At 52.5% G+C, this 17,032-nt stretch overlaps 3 long non-coding RNA genes across 4 annotated transcripts; all 3 read right to left on the bottom strand.

Moving 5' to 3' along the window:
* Positions 1-2,073: 2,073 nt before the first annotated feature.
* On the bottom strand, positions 2,074-2,440 carry LOC129200470 (uncharacterized). The gene is made up of 3 exons (XR_008574921.1): positions 2,370-2,440; positions 2,236-2,275; positions 2,074-2,130 (listed from the first exon to the last, which is right to left on the bottom strand). It is a non-coding gene; the product is annotated as an uncharacterized LOC129200470 (long non-coding RNA).
* Positions 2,441-5,521: 3,081 nt separating this feature from the next.
* On the bottom strand, positions 5,522-6,985 carry LOC129200473 (uncharacterized). The gene is made up of 3 exons (XR_008574925.1): positions 6,849-6,985; positions 6,359-6,438; positions 5,522-5,802 (listed from the first exon to the last, which is right to left on the bottom strand). It is a non-coding gene; the product is annotated as an uncharacterized LOC129200473 (long non-coding RNA).
* A 4,802-nt stretch (positions 6,986-11,787) lies between these two features.
* LOC129200472 (uncharacterized) lies at positions 11,788-15,687 on the bottom strand. Of its 2 annotated transcripts, XR_008574924.1 has the most exons (4): positions 15,589-15,687; positions 14,396-14,545; positions 12,923-13,004; positions 11,788-12,009 (listed from the first exon to the last, which is right to left on the bottom strand). It is a non-coding gene; the product is annotated as an uncharacterized LOC129200472 (long non-coding RNA). The 2 variants fall into 2 exon arrangements; XR_008574923.1 differs by lacking the exon at positions 15,589-15,687 and having other exon boundaries at positions 14,396-14,637.
* Positions 15,688-17,032: the final 1,345 nt, after the last annotated feature.

Here is a 17,032-nt window from a genome sequence, read left to right as displayed (position 1 = left end):
GTTTGTCAGAAGTCACCGCTCCCACAACCGCCCTCGCCGTTCCTCCAGCTCACCTCAAACGGACATCCGGTCCAAAAGGTGGCCACGCAGCGCCTGCAAAACCAGAGGGAAAAGCTCAAACAAGTTGCCTTATACTGCTTTGCTATTAGACACTGACAAGCGCCTCACCTTCTCGGAACGCTCGTCGGCACGCGGCTTCGCCCCTCCGAGGCTCCCTGCGGCACCTGCCAAAAATCAAGCGAGAGGCACGTGCTCAGACACTGCCCAAAACTGCGGCTTGCCCGCACCGATTCCTACCTCCCCCTCCTTGACCTCAGCCGCTTGCTCACCTGGCCTCCGTCGTTTTGGGCTGCCGTCCTTGCGCCCCACCTAGAAAACACAAACAAAGGATCCCTGTACCTTAAACAGCAATGCAACACCAGAAAAATAACTGCTGTACTTCAGCCCGCTAGTCGCCGCTCACCTGGCCCGAGTCACCTCCCGTGTCTGTGTCCGACGGGGTCCATATCCACCTTTGCACCTTCAAAATAAAAGCCACACACAAATCTGAATGGAGTCATGTAGGCACCAGCCACATCTTCCCTCCAACTCCACTGGCCGACCCACCTCCTTACGGCGCTCTGCTCCCCTCCTGTGCTGCTCTTTGGTGCGCTTCCTCTCTCTCTGCATCTGGAAATAAAAAAAACACCAAAATAATTAAACAAGTCAGCCAGATGCCGAGCGAGAGCCAAACAATTCCAGGCTGGCCATACTGACACACTAACTGGACCCTCTTCTTGCTATTCCACCCAACCCTGGACTCGACAACCCAGGCAAAGCAGCTCCACGCCCAAGACACACACGCACGGGGATCAACGCTACACAGAATGCTACAAACAACACAAATCACAAGTGAGAGAAAACTCTCAGCGAGAGGAACGACTCCCGGACCGGAGAGGCTGCCATGCAAGGCGACCTACAGGGCACGACGCCCGGGCGCAGAAGCTCTATGGCAACCCCAGAAATGAATGGACCGTGATAGCCAGTTGTAAGAAGCTACGGTCAAAACCAGGGCGAGGGATGCGGCAAGAAGCCTCTCTTCAAGACCTAAGAATGTAACGACGCAGAGAAGAAGCCTCGGTCCCTGAGAACGGACGGCTGGAGAGCAGAGCTCCCGATGCGGCCTAGGACTAGGCTGCAAAAAGAGGACCCGCCGGAAGCTTCCGACACGCAAGAACAATCCACGCCGTAAGCTTGCAGGGCAAGCAAAAGAAGCGCCCCGTTGGCGCTACACCGATGAATACAGGCGTTTGAGAGCCTAGGGATGGCGCCCGAGAAGCATGCCGTGCCCTTTGAGCGCAAAGAGGGCGTTGAGACCCGAGGAAGGGCTGAGACACACAGGACAAGACACACAACAAACATACCACAGACACAGGCTGGAACTGCCCTGCCCAACACAGCCTAGTATTGTGTTGACAAGTAACCCGCTCCCTTTGCCCACCCTAGGGGACCGCTGCCAGACAGCTCTTGCCCCTACGCTAACCGCAACACATCTCCCCTGCGACCCCCAAACTTGCCCCCCTCCTCGGCCTGCTCCCTCCCTGGCCCCGGTCCCTCAACTTAGCTTTCAGAGGGCCGAGGATCTGAATCCATCCACAACAAACAACATGCACATTGTGCATCGGCTAACTGGGATCTTCCGGCAGTCGTCTGGACCCTCTTCACCTAGAGTAAACACATCACCAAAACAAACAAAACATTGCTGTCAGTCAGCATCGCACCGGTCAACACCAACCTTGCCCACAACGCCCCCCTCTCCTCAGAAGCACCCTGTCTTTCCGCTCACCTGCTCGGTCCAGAGACTGACCCCTGCAGCCGGCATCCCTCGTGGCACCTAAGACGCCAAGAGACACAAAATTACTCCTACGTTTGTCAGAAGTCACCGCTCCCACAACCGCCCTCGACGTTCCTCCAGCTCACCTCAAACGGACATCCGGTCCAAAAGGTGGCCACGCAGCGCCTGCAAAACCAGAGGGAAAAGCTCAAACAAGTTGCCTTATACTGCTTTGCTATTAGACACTGACAAGCGCCTCACCTTCTCGGAACGCTCGTCGGCACGCGGCTTCGCCCCTCCGAGGCTCCCTGCGGCACCTGCCAAAAATCAAGCGAGAGGCACGTGCTCAGACGCTGCCCAAAACTGCGGCTTGCCCGCACCGATTCCTACCTCCCCCTCCTTGACCTCAGCCGCTTGCTCACCTGGCCTCCGTCGTTTTGGGCTGCCGTCCTTGCGCCCCACCTAGAAAACACAAACAAAGGATCCCTGTACCTTAAACAGCAATGCAACACCAGAAAAATAACTGCTGTACTTCAGCCCGCTAGTCGCCGCTCACCTGGCCCGAGTCACCTCCCGTGTCTGTGTCTGACGGGGTCCATATCCACCTTTGCACCTTCAAAATAAAAGCCACACACAAATCTGAATGGAGTCATGTAGGCACCAGCCACATCTTCCCTCCGACTCCACTGGCCGACCCACCTCCTTACGGCGCTCTGCTCCCCTCCTGTGCTGCTCTTTGGTGCGCTTCCTCTCTCTCTGCATCTGGAAATAAAAAAAACACCAAGATAATTAAACAAGTCAGCCAGATGCCGAGCGAGAGCTAAACAATTCCAGACTGGCCATACTGACACACTAACTGGACCCTCTTCTTGCTATTCCACCCAACCCTGGACTCGACAGCCCCGGGCAGAGCAGCTCCACGCCCAAGACACACACGCACGGGGATCAACGCTACACAGAATGCTACAAACAACACAAATCACAAGTGAGAGAAAACTCTCAGCGAGAGGAACGACTCCCGGACCGGAGAGGCTGCCATGCAAGGCGACCTACAGGGCACGACGTCCGGGCGCAGAAGCTCTATGGCAACCCCAGAAAAGAATGGACCGTGATAGCCAGTTGTAAGAAGCTACGGTCAAAACCAGGGCGAGGGATGCGGCAAGAAGCCTCTCTTCAAGACCTAAGAATGTAACGACGCAGAGAAGAAGCCCCGGTCCCTGAGAACGGACGGCTGGAGAGCAGAGCTCCCGATGCGGCCTAGGACTAGGCTGCAAAAAGAGGACCCGCCGGAAGCTTCCGACACGCGAGAACGATCCACGCCGTAAGCTTGCAAGGCAAGCAAAGAAGCGCCCCGTTGGCGCTACACCGATGAATACAGGCGTTTGAGAGCCTAGGGATGGCGCCCGAGAAGCATGCCGTGCCCTTTGAGCGCAAAGAGGGCGTTGAGACCCGAGGAAGGGCTGAGACACACAGGACAAGACACACAACAAACATACCACAGACACAGGCTGGAACTGCCCTGCCCAACACAGCCTAGTATTGTGTTGACAAGTAACCCGCTCCCTTTGCCCACCCTAGGGGACCGCTGCCAGACAGCTCTTGCCCCTACGCTAACCGCAACACATCTCCCCTGCGACCCCCAAACTTGCCCCCTCCTCGGCCTGCTCCCTCCCTGGCCCCGGTCCCTCAACTTAGCTTTCAGAGGGCCGAGGATCTGAATCCATCCACAACAAACAACATGCACATTGTGCATCGGCTAACTGGGATCTTCCGGCAGTCGTCTGGACCCTCTTCACCTAGAGTAAACACATCACCAAAACAAACAAAACATTGCTGTCAGTCAGCATCGCACCGGTCAACACCAACCTTGCCCACAACGCCCCCCTCTCCTCAGAAGCACCCTGTCTTTCCGCTCACCTGCTCGGTCCAGAGACTGACCCCTGCAGCCGTCATCCCTCGTGGCACCTAAGACGCCAAGAGACACAAAATTACTCCTACGTTTGTCAGAAGTCACCGCTCCCACAACCGCCCTCGCCGTTCCTCCAGCTCACCTCAAACGGACATCCGGTCCAAAAGGTGGCCACGCAGCGCCTGCAAAACCAGAGGGAAAAGCTCAAACAAGTTGCCTTATACTGCTTTGCTATTAGACACTGACAAGCGCCTCACCTTCTCTGACTGCTCGTCGGCACGCGGCTTCGCCCCTCCGAGGCTCCCTGCGGCACCTGCCAAAAATCAAGCGAGAGGCACGTGCTCAGACACTGCCCAAAACTGCGGCTTGCCCGCACCGATTCCTACCTCCCCCTCCTTGACCTCAGCCGCTTGCTCACCTGGCCTCCGTCGTTTTGGGCTGCCGTCCTTGCGCCCCACCTAGAAAACACAAACAAAGGATCCCTGTACCTTAAACAGCAATGCAACACCAGAAAAATAACTGCTGTACTTCAGCCCGCTAGTCGCCGCTCACCTGGCCCGAGTCACCTCCCGTGTCTGTGTCCGACGGGGTCCATATCCACCTTTGCACCTTCAAAATAAAAGCCACACACAAATCTGAATGGAGTCATGTAGGCACCAGCCACATCTTCCCTCCGACTCCACTGGCCGACCCACCTCCTTACGGCGCTCTGCTCCCCTCCTGTGCTGCTCTTTGGTGCGCTTCCTCTCTCTCTGCATCTGGAAATAAAAAACCACCAAGATAATTAAACAAGTCAGCCAGATGCCGAGCGAGAGCCAAACAATTCCAGACTGGCCATACTGACACACTAACCGTACACTTCTATTGCTATTCCACCCAACCCTGGACTCGACAGCCCCGGGCAGAGCAGCTCCACGCCCAAGACACACACGCACGGGGATCAACGCTACACAGAATGCTACAAACACCACAAATCACAAGTGAGAGAAAACTCTCAGCGAGAGGAACGACTCCCGGACCGGAGAGGCTGCCCAACAAGATGACCTACAGGGCACGAGGCCCGGGCGCAGAAGCTCTATGGCAACCCCAGAAAAGAATGGACCGTGATAGCCAGTTGTAAGAAGCTACGGTCAAAACCAGGGCGAGGGATGCGGCAAGAAGCCTCTCTTCAAGACCTAAGAATGTAACGACGCAGAGAAGAAGCCCCGGTCCCTGAGAACGGACGGCTGGAGAGCAGAGCTCCCGATGCGGCCTAGGACTAGGCTGCAAAAAGAGGACCCGCCGGAAGCTTCCGACACGCGAGAACGATCCACGCCGTAAGCTTGCAAGGCAAGCAAAGAAGCACCCGACTGGCGCTACGCCGATGAGCGGAGGCATCCGAGAGCCTAGGGATGGCAACCGAGAAGCACACTTTGCCCCTTGAGCGCAAAGAGGGTGTTGAGACCCGAGGAAGGGCTGAGACACACAGGACAAGACACACAGACATAACACAGGCTGGAACTGCCCTGCCCGGTCTAGCATCGTGCCGATGAGCAACCCGCTCCCTTTGCCTGCCCAAATGGAACTGCTCCCAGACAGCCCTCTCCTCTACTCTAACCTTAAATGCTTCCAAGAACAAGAGAACATAACTGCCGTGACCGGTACTAGAGCAAGCCTCATCGTTCGCTTACGGAAAAAGGTAAAACTAGAAAATAGAAAAAGCTTTGTGTCAGGACCACAATAAAAGACAGACCCCCGGCTGGAGACCATTACGAGCGCGGGCGATATGCATCCTCTTCACCGTGAAATTCCAGGGAATACGGTCGCTCAAGCCTGCGCTGGAAATAATTGCCTAGTCTGTGTCTCTAAGTAACTGTGACATCCAGATGGACGGTGAAGGGATGGATGCAAAAATTAAGTCAGGGAATAAAGAAAGCAGAAGGTACAGGGAAGCAGAGACTTCAGAGTTCAGGAAGGTATATTTTAACCTACCCCATGCTTCACAAGATGAGACTCTTCTGACATTCAGCTCTGCTTATGGCCGTGCCGAGGGCCGGATAACTTACGCCGCACGTCTCGGGATCGTCGTGCCTCCGGTCGGCTGTGATGAGACTGAGCTAGAATAGTCCTCGGTGGCACCCAAATCCACCTGTAAAACTTATCTGAGAATGGGTGATGAGCCCTCCTCTTTCACAACTGTCCCTCGGTCCCAAAACTTTAGAAACTCCTTCTCTTCTCCTGAACTCCGAGAAGGAACCCCGCTCCTTCCTGACAGCTCTCTCCTTGTATTTGCGCCCCCCCAAACCCCCCGTGTCGGCCGCTCCTCAAAGCCTTACACTGCGTTCTGCAGATGACTCTTACCTTCTATCTTTCCGCAAGCTATGAGCCTGCAAAACAAAACAAAGTCCCAATGCTTATAATCTACGAGAAGCCTGCAGTGAGCCGCAAAGGTTCTAGGAACAACGTGGTACTCCGTGGGCGATCGGGAAAAGCGGCGAGCTGTCCCATAGCCTGAAAGACACTATACCTTACATCCCTGCTGCTTTCTTCAGAAATGCTAAAACTCTGTGAATGAATACGTACAAGATGCTGAACCTAACCCCTGCTAGATAATCTCATCGTCAGTCCTATTAAGAGAAATAATACTGGCAACTTACATAGCTTACAGGAAAACTGGAGAAAAAAACCAAGGTTCCCTCTTCTGTAAAATCAGGAATTCCAGTAAAATGCAGTGGACCTAGAAAAAAAAAAAAAAGAAATACATGTTATTAAATGATCTTACAAACCTCAGAATGCTCAATATAAAAATACTGACCTGAAAACTAATAAATTAAAAACCCCACCAAATCTGCATAAAGCATACTTTCTATTAAATACACTGCTTAACCTTGACCGGTCCCGAGGCTCTTATCTCAGATGTATCTACCCAAAAAGCCAAACTGATACTAAAGCTGCCCTTGACTGAAGGACCAGCATAGCTCTGATACCAGAGAAGCCTGGAAGCAGATTGAGCTCCCTGGCAGAGGCCTGCGGTTCATATACCTCGGGCCCCGCCCACCATCCTTCCCACCAGCCCCTGGGAAAGGGGAGGGGCTGACCACCACAAGGCTTAAAAGCGGCCGGAAGAGCAGCAGTGGATTTTCTTACCTGTCTTGAGTTTATGGTGTACTAAGTGCTGAATAGAGAAAGCAGCTCTGGCTGGAAACAATGATACCCGCTCTTTTACTGCAACTCCATCTATCGTATTGATGATGTGACCGGGTATGTAATTAGTTTTGATTTTTCTGGGCTGTATACAGAAAGAGATAAATGGTACGCTAAATCTTGTAGCAAAGTAGTTAATTAAATGCAATGACAATCTTGTTGTTGAAAATTACATCTGTTAGTTTACTATAAAAACCCCAAAATGCTCCGGGCTTACACGTCGTTTTGAGCGAGACCGCACGTACCGCCTGACTTCTACCGGAACTACGTTCTGGATAAGACCGAATGACAAAGCCGGAATAGACCCTGTGAGAAGCCCTTCTCAAAAATATCTCTGGCTGAACAGTAAATTACTTACTGTAAATTGTCAGCTAACCTCGACAGTCTCTCCGACTGACTCCCTTAACGGAACTAGATGAGTCCCAAAGGAGAGAAAGCGCCAGAAAACCATAGAAAATGAAAAATATGCATCAGAAACGCTACAAAACACCCTTACGAGCGGGCAAGTAGCTACAACAAAATATCGGCGATAATTAAAGCGCCGCCGTAGTATGCACGCTGTTTTTGGCATGAATCCAAAACGTAGCCCCGTAACGGCTACCGTGAAGGAAACTAACCCTATCCCGTCCAAAACCGGCACGCGCAGAAACGCAGTTTTAAAAGTTGCGGTACAGGAAATGCAGGAGAACAAATAAAAATGGGACGAAAAACTAGATATAGAGACTTAAACAGAAAATTTGGAGAGCGACAGAGTATGGGAAAGACAAGAAAACAATAAAAAAAACAGATGTCAACGTAAAAGTTGTCACAGAAAGAAAACATAATAAGGGATGGCATTAAGCCAGGTGAGAAAAAAATTTAAAATGAGGATATGGTAAAAAATAGATGCCGACAAGGAAATACGATTTAAGAGGCGACGGGGTACGTGACGGACGTCAATAAATTTAAAAATACGGATAGGGAGCTTGATAAAAGTAGACGTGGAATGAAAATGGAAAAAGCGATGGCGTTCAGAACAGATGGGGAAAAAAATTAAAAATAAAGACAGCAAATGGGTTTAAGTAGACATAGAAAGAAAATTTTAAAAGCAAAGGCATTAAGGAAAGACATGACAAAAAAAAATAAGGGTAGGGTGATAGAGACACACAGAGGAAGCAAATGATAAAAGCAGGGGCATTAAGGAAAGAAAAGGAAAAATTACAAAACAAGAATAGGGAGAAAAATACGGAGAGACGTAGGAAGAAAATTTCAAAAGCAAGGGGGTACAGGATGGATGAGAAACAAATAAGGCGGAATTGGTTAAAGTGGACGTTGAAAAAATTTTAAAAGCGATGAGGTATAGGGCACATGGGAAAACAAAAAATAGGGACATCAAAGCAAATAAGCTTAGACATAGAAAGAAAATTTTAAATGCGACAGCTTTAAGGAAAGATGAGAATAAAATAAGAACGGGGGAAAATAGCACGTGCGCAAAACTAAAAATCAATGAGGTACGTGACAAAAAAAATGGACCGAGTATGGGAAACTAAATAAATGGAGACATTGAAAATTTTTACAGCGACCCTGTGCAGGGCACAGAAGGAGGAATTAAAAAATAGAGACGGGGAGTCGGATAGAGGGAGACGTAGAAATTTTTAAAAGCGATAGGCTACAAGAAACATCAGAAAGAAGAAAAAAGTAGGAATGGGGATGAGAATAGAAGGAAACATTGAAAGAAAATTTAAAAAGCGGCGGGGTATACGGCAGAAAAGGATGAATTAAAATTTAGGGAAAGGGAGATGGATATATGGAGTTGTTGAAAGAGAAATTAAATAGCAATGGCCTATAGGGAACATAGAAAACAATTTTAAAACATCAAGAAAGGGAGACAGAGAGATGTAGAAGGAATTTTAAAAAGCAACTGAGTACAAGAAATAAAACGTAGGGACAGGAAGATGGGTAGAGGACAATGTGGAAAGAAAATTTAAAACCTGATGGGATACAAGAAACACAGAAATATTAAAAAAGGGACAGGGAGATGAAGAGAAGGAAACATAAAAATTTAAACAGTGAGTGGGTACAGAGGGAGGAATAAAAAATAGGGAGAGGGAAACAGATTTGTTAAATCTACCAGAGGTGAGTTACCCTAGGTTTGCTTTACTGCAGCGCCGGATGCACGGGGGAAACGGCTCCGCCAAACGTGCGTCCGGGTGATTACCGAGACGCAGGTTCTATAGAATCAAAATATACGTATCCATTATTTTCCAAGAAAAGGCAGTCCTATGATAATCATTTCTTAGAATTCATTTCCATATTCTCCTCCCCGTCATGCACGCTCGGTGATTTGAGTCGGTGGTCCTCGGAGGTCTCTGGCGGTCGCCGGTGGTCACGCACCCGTGTCCGCCGGATGGCCCTCTTCTTGCAGGCGTGCGCGGTATCCTTGCTGCGGATGCGCCTGTCTGTAACAACTTACTTTGTAAGATTAATATTCCCGGGCCTATTGTCCGGTTGGGTAGGGACCGTACGAGGAACGTAGCGGCATTGTACGCTGCCGGGGTCGGTTAGCTTCGTTATCTATTACCTTGATTAGAAACCCCTTTCCCATGATTATAGGCTTTAAAACAGTTCTAGGCCTTAAGCAGCTTTCTAGTTAGCATAAGTTTTCTTATAGCTAGGCTTCTATATTTTTTACAGTTCCCTCCGTTTGTTTTTATTGCATCCCTGCAATTATTTATATCTCCGAGCTCGTTGCCATTTTGCTACTATACTAGAAAAACAGGTTATACAAGATTGAAAAATCGCTATTACGCGTACAGTCCCTACGATTGCTAAGGCTGCTACAGCAAGGGCCTTTTTGAGCCGCACAGATAGATCAGGAACCCGGGAAGTCAACCCCGACATGGTATCGGTAAAACCCCGAGATGTATCGTCTTTTTGTACTTGTCGCATTCGAGAATTAATTTCCCAGATTTTATGTACGTCAGTCAATAATTCCCCTGAATGATCCATACGCGTGCGACGACTCGCATTTAGTGTTGTGCGAACTCCACCTTGCGATGCTAACGTCGTATCTAAGGCCGTAAGATTTTGGAGGGTAACTTTTGAGAGTTCTGCGATTTCAATTTGCAAGGTTGTTAACCCACGAGCGGTATAGTTTGCCGGTTTTTCAATTTCTCCTGATATGTTTAAAATCACTTTTTCCAGTTCGGTCACCCCTAAAGATGGTATGAACCATCGGAGAAAAGAATGAAATCCCGAGGGCTTTTCTATTAATGGGGTATCGGTCCTTTTAACGCGAGTTAAAAAGGTGCGATGCCAGATTGGAACTTCTACAGTTTTCGGGAGCATTTGTAAATCCGCAGTTACCAATCCTAGAGTGCGAATTCCTCCCCGACGCGGAAGTACTTTATAAGCTTTGTCGCTACGCGACCAAAATACTCCCGATGCCTTTGGTCCCCTCTGGGCCCGGCTCGAGCGAGATTTAATAGGATTAGTTGTGTTACATTTAGTCCGATTTCCCACAAAAACGTGGTTAAGATAAAACTGCCGATTCCGACTCTCTGGGGGGGTAACGTCTCTCTACGCAGAGGATGTTACGATATTTGTCTAAAGGAGGAATTTTGATGGTGGGGCGCACGTTAGAGATGGGATCTGCCAAGGACTGTGCTAAGAGGTGTTCTTCTTAACCCAGAGAGATGGTCTCCTGCCTGCAGGAGGTCCTCCTCCTCTGTTTCTTTAATGAAGCTGCCAGCTGGATCCCCTTCATTTTATTCTTCAGCTGCATTGCCTTTTTCTGGCCTTGGGCTTGGGCCTCAGCAGCTCCTCTGTGCGGCCAGTAAGTGTCCAGCTATGCTTTTTTGCCTGTGCCTCTAGGAGAAGGAGGCCAAAGGCAACCCACACAAACCTGAGGCAGATGCAGCAAACAACATCCCCAGAGAGGAACCAACAACTGACCCCTCACCACTGCTTCTGGGAGAGGTAAACAACCAGCAACTCTCATCCACAGTGATGACTGTAGCTCTCCTGAAGCAGCAACCCCTTCTTCTGGGGGAGCTTTTGGAGATGCCGCTATTTTCTCCAAACTGATGCTAATGACACCAGCATTTATGGTGCAATAAACTATCTTTGAGGGCCAGCGTGCTAATGTGAAGACAGGGTCAGGCAGCAGTCTGTGGCTATGGGACAGGCTACAGGGGAGGTGCTGCAGCTGGGAACAGCTGTCTGGACTAACCAGAGCTAGAGCATTTTTGTTGAGGTGAGAGGCAGACAGTGCCTTTTCCAAAAGGGGAAATGACAGCTGCTGGCACGCACTGGCAAACACTGCATGTCAGCCGAGTGCCATAAGACTACAGCTCCCAGCGTGCTGCGGGAGGCAGCCTTCCACGCTTCCTGACCCTGCGGGGACACTGTCCCATTCCCTCGCACCAACTCACCGAAATCCCCGCGGAGCTCCGCAGCGTGGCTCCGGGCTGGACTGCCAGCCAGCACTCCCCCCACAAGCTCCGACACAGCACAGACGCCCGCCGGCTCCAGGCAACCCTCCTTCAGCTCCATGCCTCTGACCTGCACCCTGCCACCCACCTACCCCTACCCCTCCTAAGAGGCTGCCCCACTCACCTTCTCCCTCCATGCAGCCACAGCCCAGCAACGCCTCCGCTCCTCCCTTGGCTCACAGCAGCCACTGCACACCAGCAGCCCCTTATAGGGAGGGGCCATGGCCATCAGCCTCACTGCCCGCACCTGGGGCACCAGCAGCCTCACTGCCTGCACCTGGGACTCCTCCAGCCCCAACCCACAGCTGGAGCCCCACATGAACAGGGGGCCATCACCTGACCCCCCCCACACCCCTCCTCCCCTGCCCTCCATCACAGCACCCCCGCAAAGGAAGCGCCAACGCAGCCGGCACGGCAAAAGAGACCGCAAGCGTTTATTCAGTCACACACAGAGCCGGTCCCGGGAGAGACTCCGCACCGGGGCCCGGCCCTGGGGCGCCTCGGCTGTCCTACCCAGAGCCACGCTCGCCAGTCCGGCGTGGAACAGACACACGGTCGGTCCGTCAGGCTGCTGGAGAGCTGGGCTGCTATGTGCAGGCTGCCGCCAAAACCGAGGAGCCAGCTGCAGGACGCTAGAAGAGAGGAGAAAAGGGGCAGCCAGCTGGATGGGGGGGGCGGCGGCGAGCGAGAAAGCGCGAGGCAAGGAAAGGGACGGCGAGTGAAGGACGGGGACAGGGAGCCTGACAGAGAGGGAGGAAGAAGCGGCAGGAAGAGAGGCAGCGGGACGGTGACCGACAAACAAGGACGGGGAGCGGGACAGAGAGGCAGAAACGACCCTGGGCGGGCAGCGCCACGGCGAGGGAGGAAAAGAGAATAAGGGCAGGGAGCCGGACCGAGAGGTACGGCGAGGGACAGCGGCACGGGGAGCAGGACAGAGCAACAGAGAATAAAAAAAGGAAGCGGGAGCGTGAGAGAACCGGGCTGGGGAGCAGGGAGAAGGAGAGAGCAACAGAGGGAAAGAGGACCGGGGAGCGGGACGCTGGGGCAGAGTGAGAACAAGAGGGGCAGGGAGCAAGACAGAGGGGCAGAGGCACAAAAGAGGGAGACGAGGACTGGGCAGAGGGGAGAGAAAGACGGGGGCAAGGAGCAGAGACACCAAGGTGCCAGGAAAAGGACGGTCAGATGGAGCGAGAAACAGGGTCGGGGAGCAGGACAAAAGGACAAAGAAAAAGGCGAGGAAGAAGGAAGGAAGGATAAAGGTGGGACAGGGAACGGGACATACGCAGCGAAACAAAGCAGAACAGAGAAGAGAGGACAGGGATTGAGGAACAGAGAGAGAGAGACGCAGGCTGGTACACAGAGACGGCGAAGGTAAGCAAAACCAGCGACGGGCAGGAGGACCTGGTTCTGACAACCCATCGCTCCCGGTGTCGCTTCCACGGCCTCAAAAATGCGACGTGCCGCAAGACAAGAGAATGGGAGAGTGAAAGCAAAGGCACGGGAAACTTAACGCTCTTAGTAATTTCACTGAGCATCACAGCTTACAGTTACTCAATGTCTTCCGGTGTCACAGGGTGAGGTACAACTGATTTCATCTCCATATCTCTGGACAGAGCTTTTCTCATATCTGTGGGGGGGGGGGAAGAAAAAAAAAAAAGATATTCTAAGACGACAGTCCTTGCACAAAGCCACGTTCAGCGAATTCTCTGTTACAATAAGGTCGTTTCTAACCCAGAAGATTTCACAGAATCATAGAGTATCTCAAGTTGGAAGGGACCCATACGGATCACCGAGACCAAGCCCCCGCTCCACGCGGGACTACCTAAAACTAAACCGTGCGACTAAGAGCATCGTTCAGACGCTCCTTGAACTCCTGACAGGCTCGGTGGCTGCGACCGCTTCCCTGGGGAGCCTGTTCCGTGACTGACCGACCGCCCTCTCAGTGAAAAGCCTTTTCCCAACGTCCGGTCTGAACTTGCCCTGACGCAGCTTCGTCCCGTTTCCTCGGGTCCTAGTGCCGGTCACCGGAGAGAGCGGAGGTCAGCGCCTCCCCCTCCGCCGTCCCCCTCGAGGAAGGTGTAGACTGCGATGAGGTCACCCCTCGGCCTTCCCTTCTCCAAGCTGAACAAACCAAGTGACCTCAGCCGCTCCCCCTAAGTCTTGCCTCGGAGACCTCTCGCCATCTCGGTCGCCCTCCTCCGCGCACGCTCCCAGAGCGTTGTTCGGCGGCGCCGCTCTCGACCAGAACCTAACGCTGCACGTAACTCAACTGAGCGGAAAGGAAATGACGGGCTAAAGGGACAAATACACGATTTAAGGCAGCCGCAACGATGGCAGATGTCTGTCCGTAGCCCTTCTAGTTATTTCACAGCGCTCCTGCGTATCAAACGAACGGTACCAGAGCAGAAAAGGTATACGGCGTGGCCACGTTACCCCTCGGGGAGGACGGCGAAAGGAGAGAAGATCTAGAAAGAGGAAGCAGCTGGTACTTCGCTTTTGGTAACAGAATTAACATCAACACGTTCCTTCCCTTTGAAATTGAAAACGCCACCCAATTCTCTGCCACTGTTGACCACCGACACTTGTAAATTTCTAGTGAAACAGCTGAGGAAAACAAAGTTTCAGGTCCCTGGCTAGGGGAAGAAACCAGGCAAGCGCCGCCGTTCCTTCCCCCCGACAACACTAGCAAAAAAAACCAGCCGCTGGGGGCGAGCGTTCCTCCGAAAGAAAAATCAGGTGAGAAACCGCATTTTTATTTTCAGCTTACCTACAGGATAAATGTCTTTGTAGTTGCTACAAAACGTGTAAACTGCACAAAGATTAAGTTTTGTAACCGATCTAAGGTTCAGTACGAAAAACTACCTAAAGGAGTACGCAAAGTCCCACTCATCAACAATTATCTGACCCTGTTTCATATTAAAAAAAAAAAAAAAAAAGTAATGCTAATCACACAGACAAGCCCAGGAACCCTCCACATGAGAATCTTTCCGTTCAGCCGGAGGCAGAACGAGTACTTACCACGGGCATCCTCATCTGGCTCTCCGCTGCTAGCAGAGCGGCACGCCAACGCTGTCCGGTACACGCCGTAGTACGCCTAGTTGCTTCTACGTATTTACCGCCGCCTGATTTGATACTCTCACAAAGAGATCGACGAAAAAGCCACCCTTTCTTTGAAAAAAATAAAAACCAAAACCACACAGTTAAGGAACGGTAGGCGAACGTATTTCTAAATCATAACCCACGGCTTGCAGGCAGACCAAGAGCAGCTCTGACGATGCGGTACGCTCATCAAACATCTTTCACGCAGGAATAACAGATGTACTCCTTTACCACGGGACGCAGCCGGCACAGGGACAAATTTCATGCTGTTTTTGTCACACGACCGTCCTTCTGCACCAGCCAGTGGGTTCAGAATTAAGGACGGGACAGACTAAACGCTCACACGAGCCTCCTATCCGTAAGAAACTATTAAAAATAGAAAAAAAAACTTCCACGTTTTAGATCGCGTTGCCTTAGGGACTGCCTCCTTCAAAGCCTGCCTGTTGGGGGGGGGGTGGGGAGGGCGCGTGTGCGCGCACGCACGCGCGTGAGGCGTGGAAATCGGTCGCAGAATTCAGTTGCCTAACGAGAGACGGCCCTTCTCCTCGCAAGGCAAACGTTTCAAAACGTCGTACTCTTTTCCGATTTTACCGGCTGGTACTGGGGTTGCCCTACCAGCATGAGTTGGGGACCCGTCCCTCTGGGTCCGTGCGACGCCAAATTAAATATTCTGCAAGTAACCGAGCAGGAGATGGAAAGTAAGCTAAGATGCTCTCTGCCGTACAAGGTTTGTTCGCCATCGTCCCCGAGGGAATCGCACAAAGCCCACGCTTGCCGAACCGGTACGTCGGAGGCCCTACGGGAAACGGCGCTGACGTTTCGCCAAGCTCTTCTCCTGTCAAGAAGAGGACCTTTTCTGCGGCATCCCTATTGGCGTTCGGCCTGCTTTCGGCTCATTCTGGCAGGTCAGCTTTCAGAGAAAGCCTGAGATTTCAAACCGCCAAGCAACATTCACCATTCTTGCTCTCTGACTACGGGGAATTTCAGCGAATCGGAACGCTACTTGGAGCCACGTTCCGGGTCTGTTTCGCCGCAAACCAAATATCTAAGCCACGGACCGGGCGCCCGTAGAAAAATTACTTTAAAAGATTAAAGACAAGCACAGTACTCACTTTTGTGAAATTTCTTCCGGTAGCGCCATCAATTTAGCGGCCGAACCCAGCCGTCGAAATTCCGGTGCAACGGAGCGAGCAGGAACGCGTCCGTGCCGCTCTTCCCTGGCCACGGAGCCTTCCGCTCTACCCGTTACTGCGAACGTACGGAGCATCGGCGCAGCAGCACCTGTGGAATAACGCACCGCCCACAGCTATACAGAAGAAGAATCCGAGACGACGGTAGAAGACCCCAGACCAAAAGTCACCGCGGGACTAAGGGACGCGCGGACAGCGCGCGAGGGGCGGGTGTCCGGGACCCAAGCGTGGAACGGCCCCGGGATTTCTTTGTTCGGGGTCCCTCTCTTTGGAGGCGCCCCGCCCGGGCCGATCCCGCTGCTGCACCTTTCAGTTACGTTAATTATTTTACAAAATCCGACACCCGGAGACTGCTGCCGCCGGAAGCCTCGGGTCGAGCCCGAAGGAGGAGGAGGAGGAGGAAGCGCGCCCGAGAAGAAGCGTGCGCGCGACACCGTGAACGGGGTGCGAACGCTGGGGCGGCAGCTGCTCCTCCTCAAACAGAGACAGAGAGAGAAAGAAGAGGGGGAAAGCCACAGGGTACAGAGGGCGGAAGTGGAAAGAGGGGCCGGGAGCCGGACAGAGGGAGGTGGAGAAAGAGGCCGTCGGAAGGGAAGGGACGGGCTGCGGGGCAGAGGGGGACTTGCCAGCGCCAGGTTCGCGGTTCCACCCGATAATCGTAAAGGTCTCTGCCAACCTCGACGATTCGGTCGCTTTAAAAAACAATCGGGATCTCGAGGCGGACCGAGGGAGAGACGGAGAATATAAAAACGGTCGCGGCTAAGAGGGCAGAGAGGGAGGAATCGCGAGACAGGGAGAGGCAAGCCGGGCAGGGGAAAAAGTCCCGACAGGCTTCTGCAGCGACAGGGAGGAATTGAAGATTCGAGAGAGGGAGCTGGACAGAGAGAGAGACGGGGAAAGGTAAGACGGTGGCGAGCTACCGGGCAGAGAAGCAGAGTTTAAAGCCGGGGACCGGGAGAGGGACAGAGAGGGAAGGAGAAAGGAACGAAGGGACGGGCTGCGGGGCAGACAGGGAGGAAGGAAGGAAGGAAGAAAGAAAGAGGGACAGGGAGCCAGACGAACCGCGACGGGGAAAGAAAAAGGTACCGACGGGCTAGGAGGCAGAGAGGGGAGACTTTAGAAAAACAGGGACGGGGAGCGAGACGGAGCCAGACCGAAAAAAGGAACCATAGCGACGGGTGCCGGGACAGAGAGGCGGGCCTTCAAAACGAGGGGCAGGGAAGAGGCTCAAGAGGGACGGAGAAAGAGAGAGACTCACGACGACTCGCTACGGAGCCGAGAAGGAAGACCTCGAACAACAGGAACGAGGAGCCGCACAGAGAGAGCCAGAGATGGCAGAAATACCGACAGGCTACAGGACCGAGGG

The sequence above is a fragment of the Grus americana genome, unplaced genomic scaffold, assembly GCF_028858705.1.
Source record: "Grus americana isolate bGruAme1 unplaced genomic scaffold, bGruAme1.mat scaffold_167, whole genome shotgun sequence".
NCBI lineage: Eukaryota > Metazoa > Chordata > Aves > Gruiformes > Gruidae > Grus > Grus americana.
This window is presented reverse-complemented; position numbering and strand designations above follow the sequence as displayed.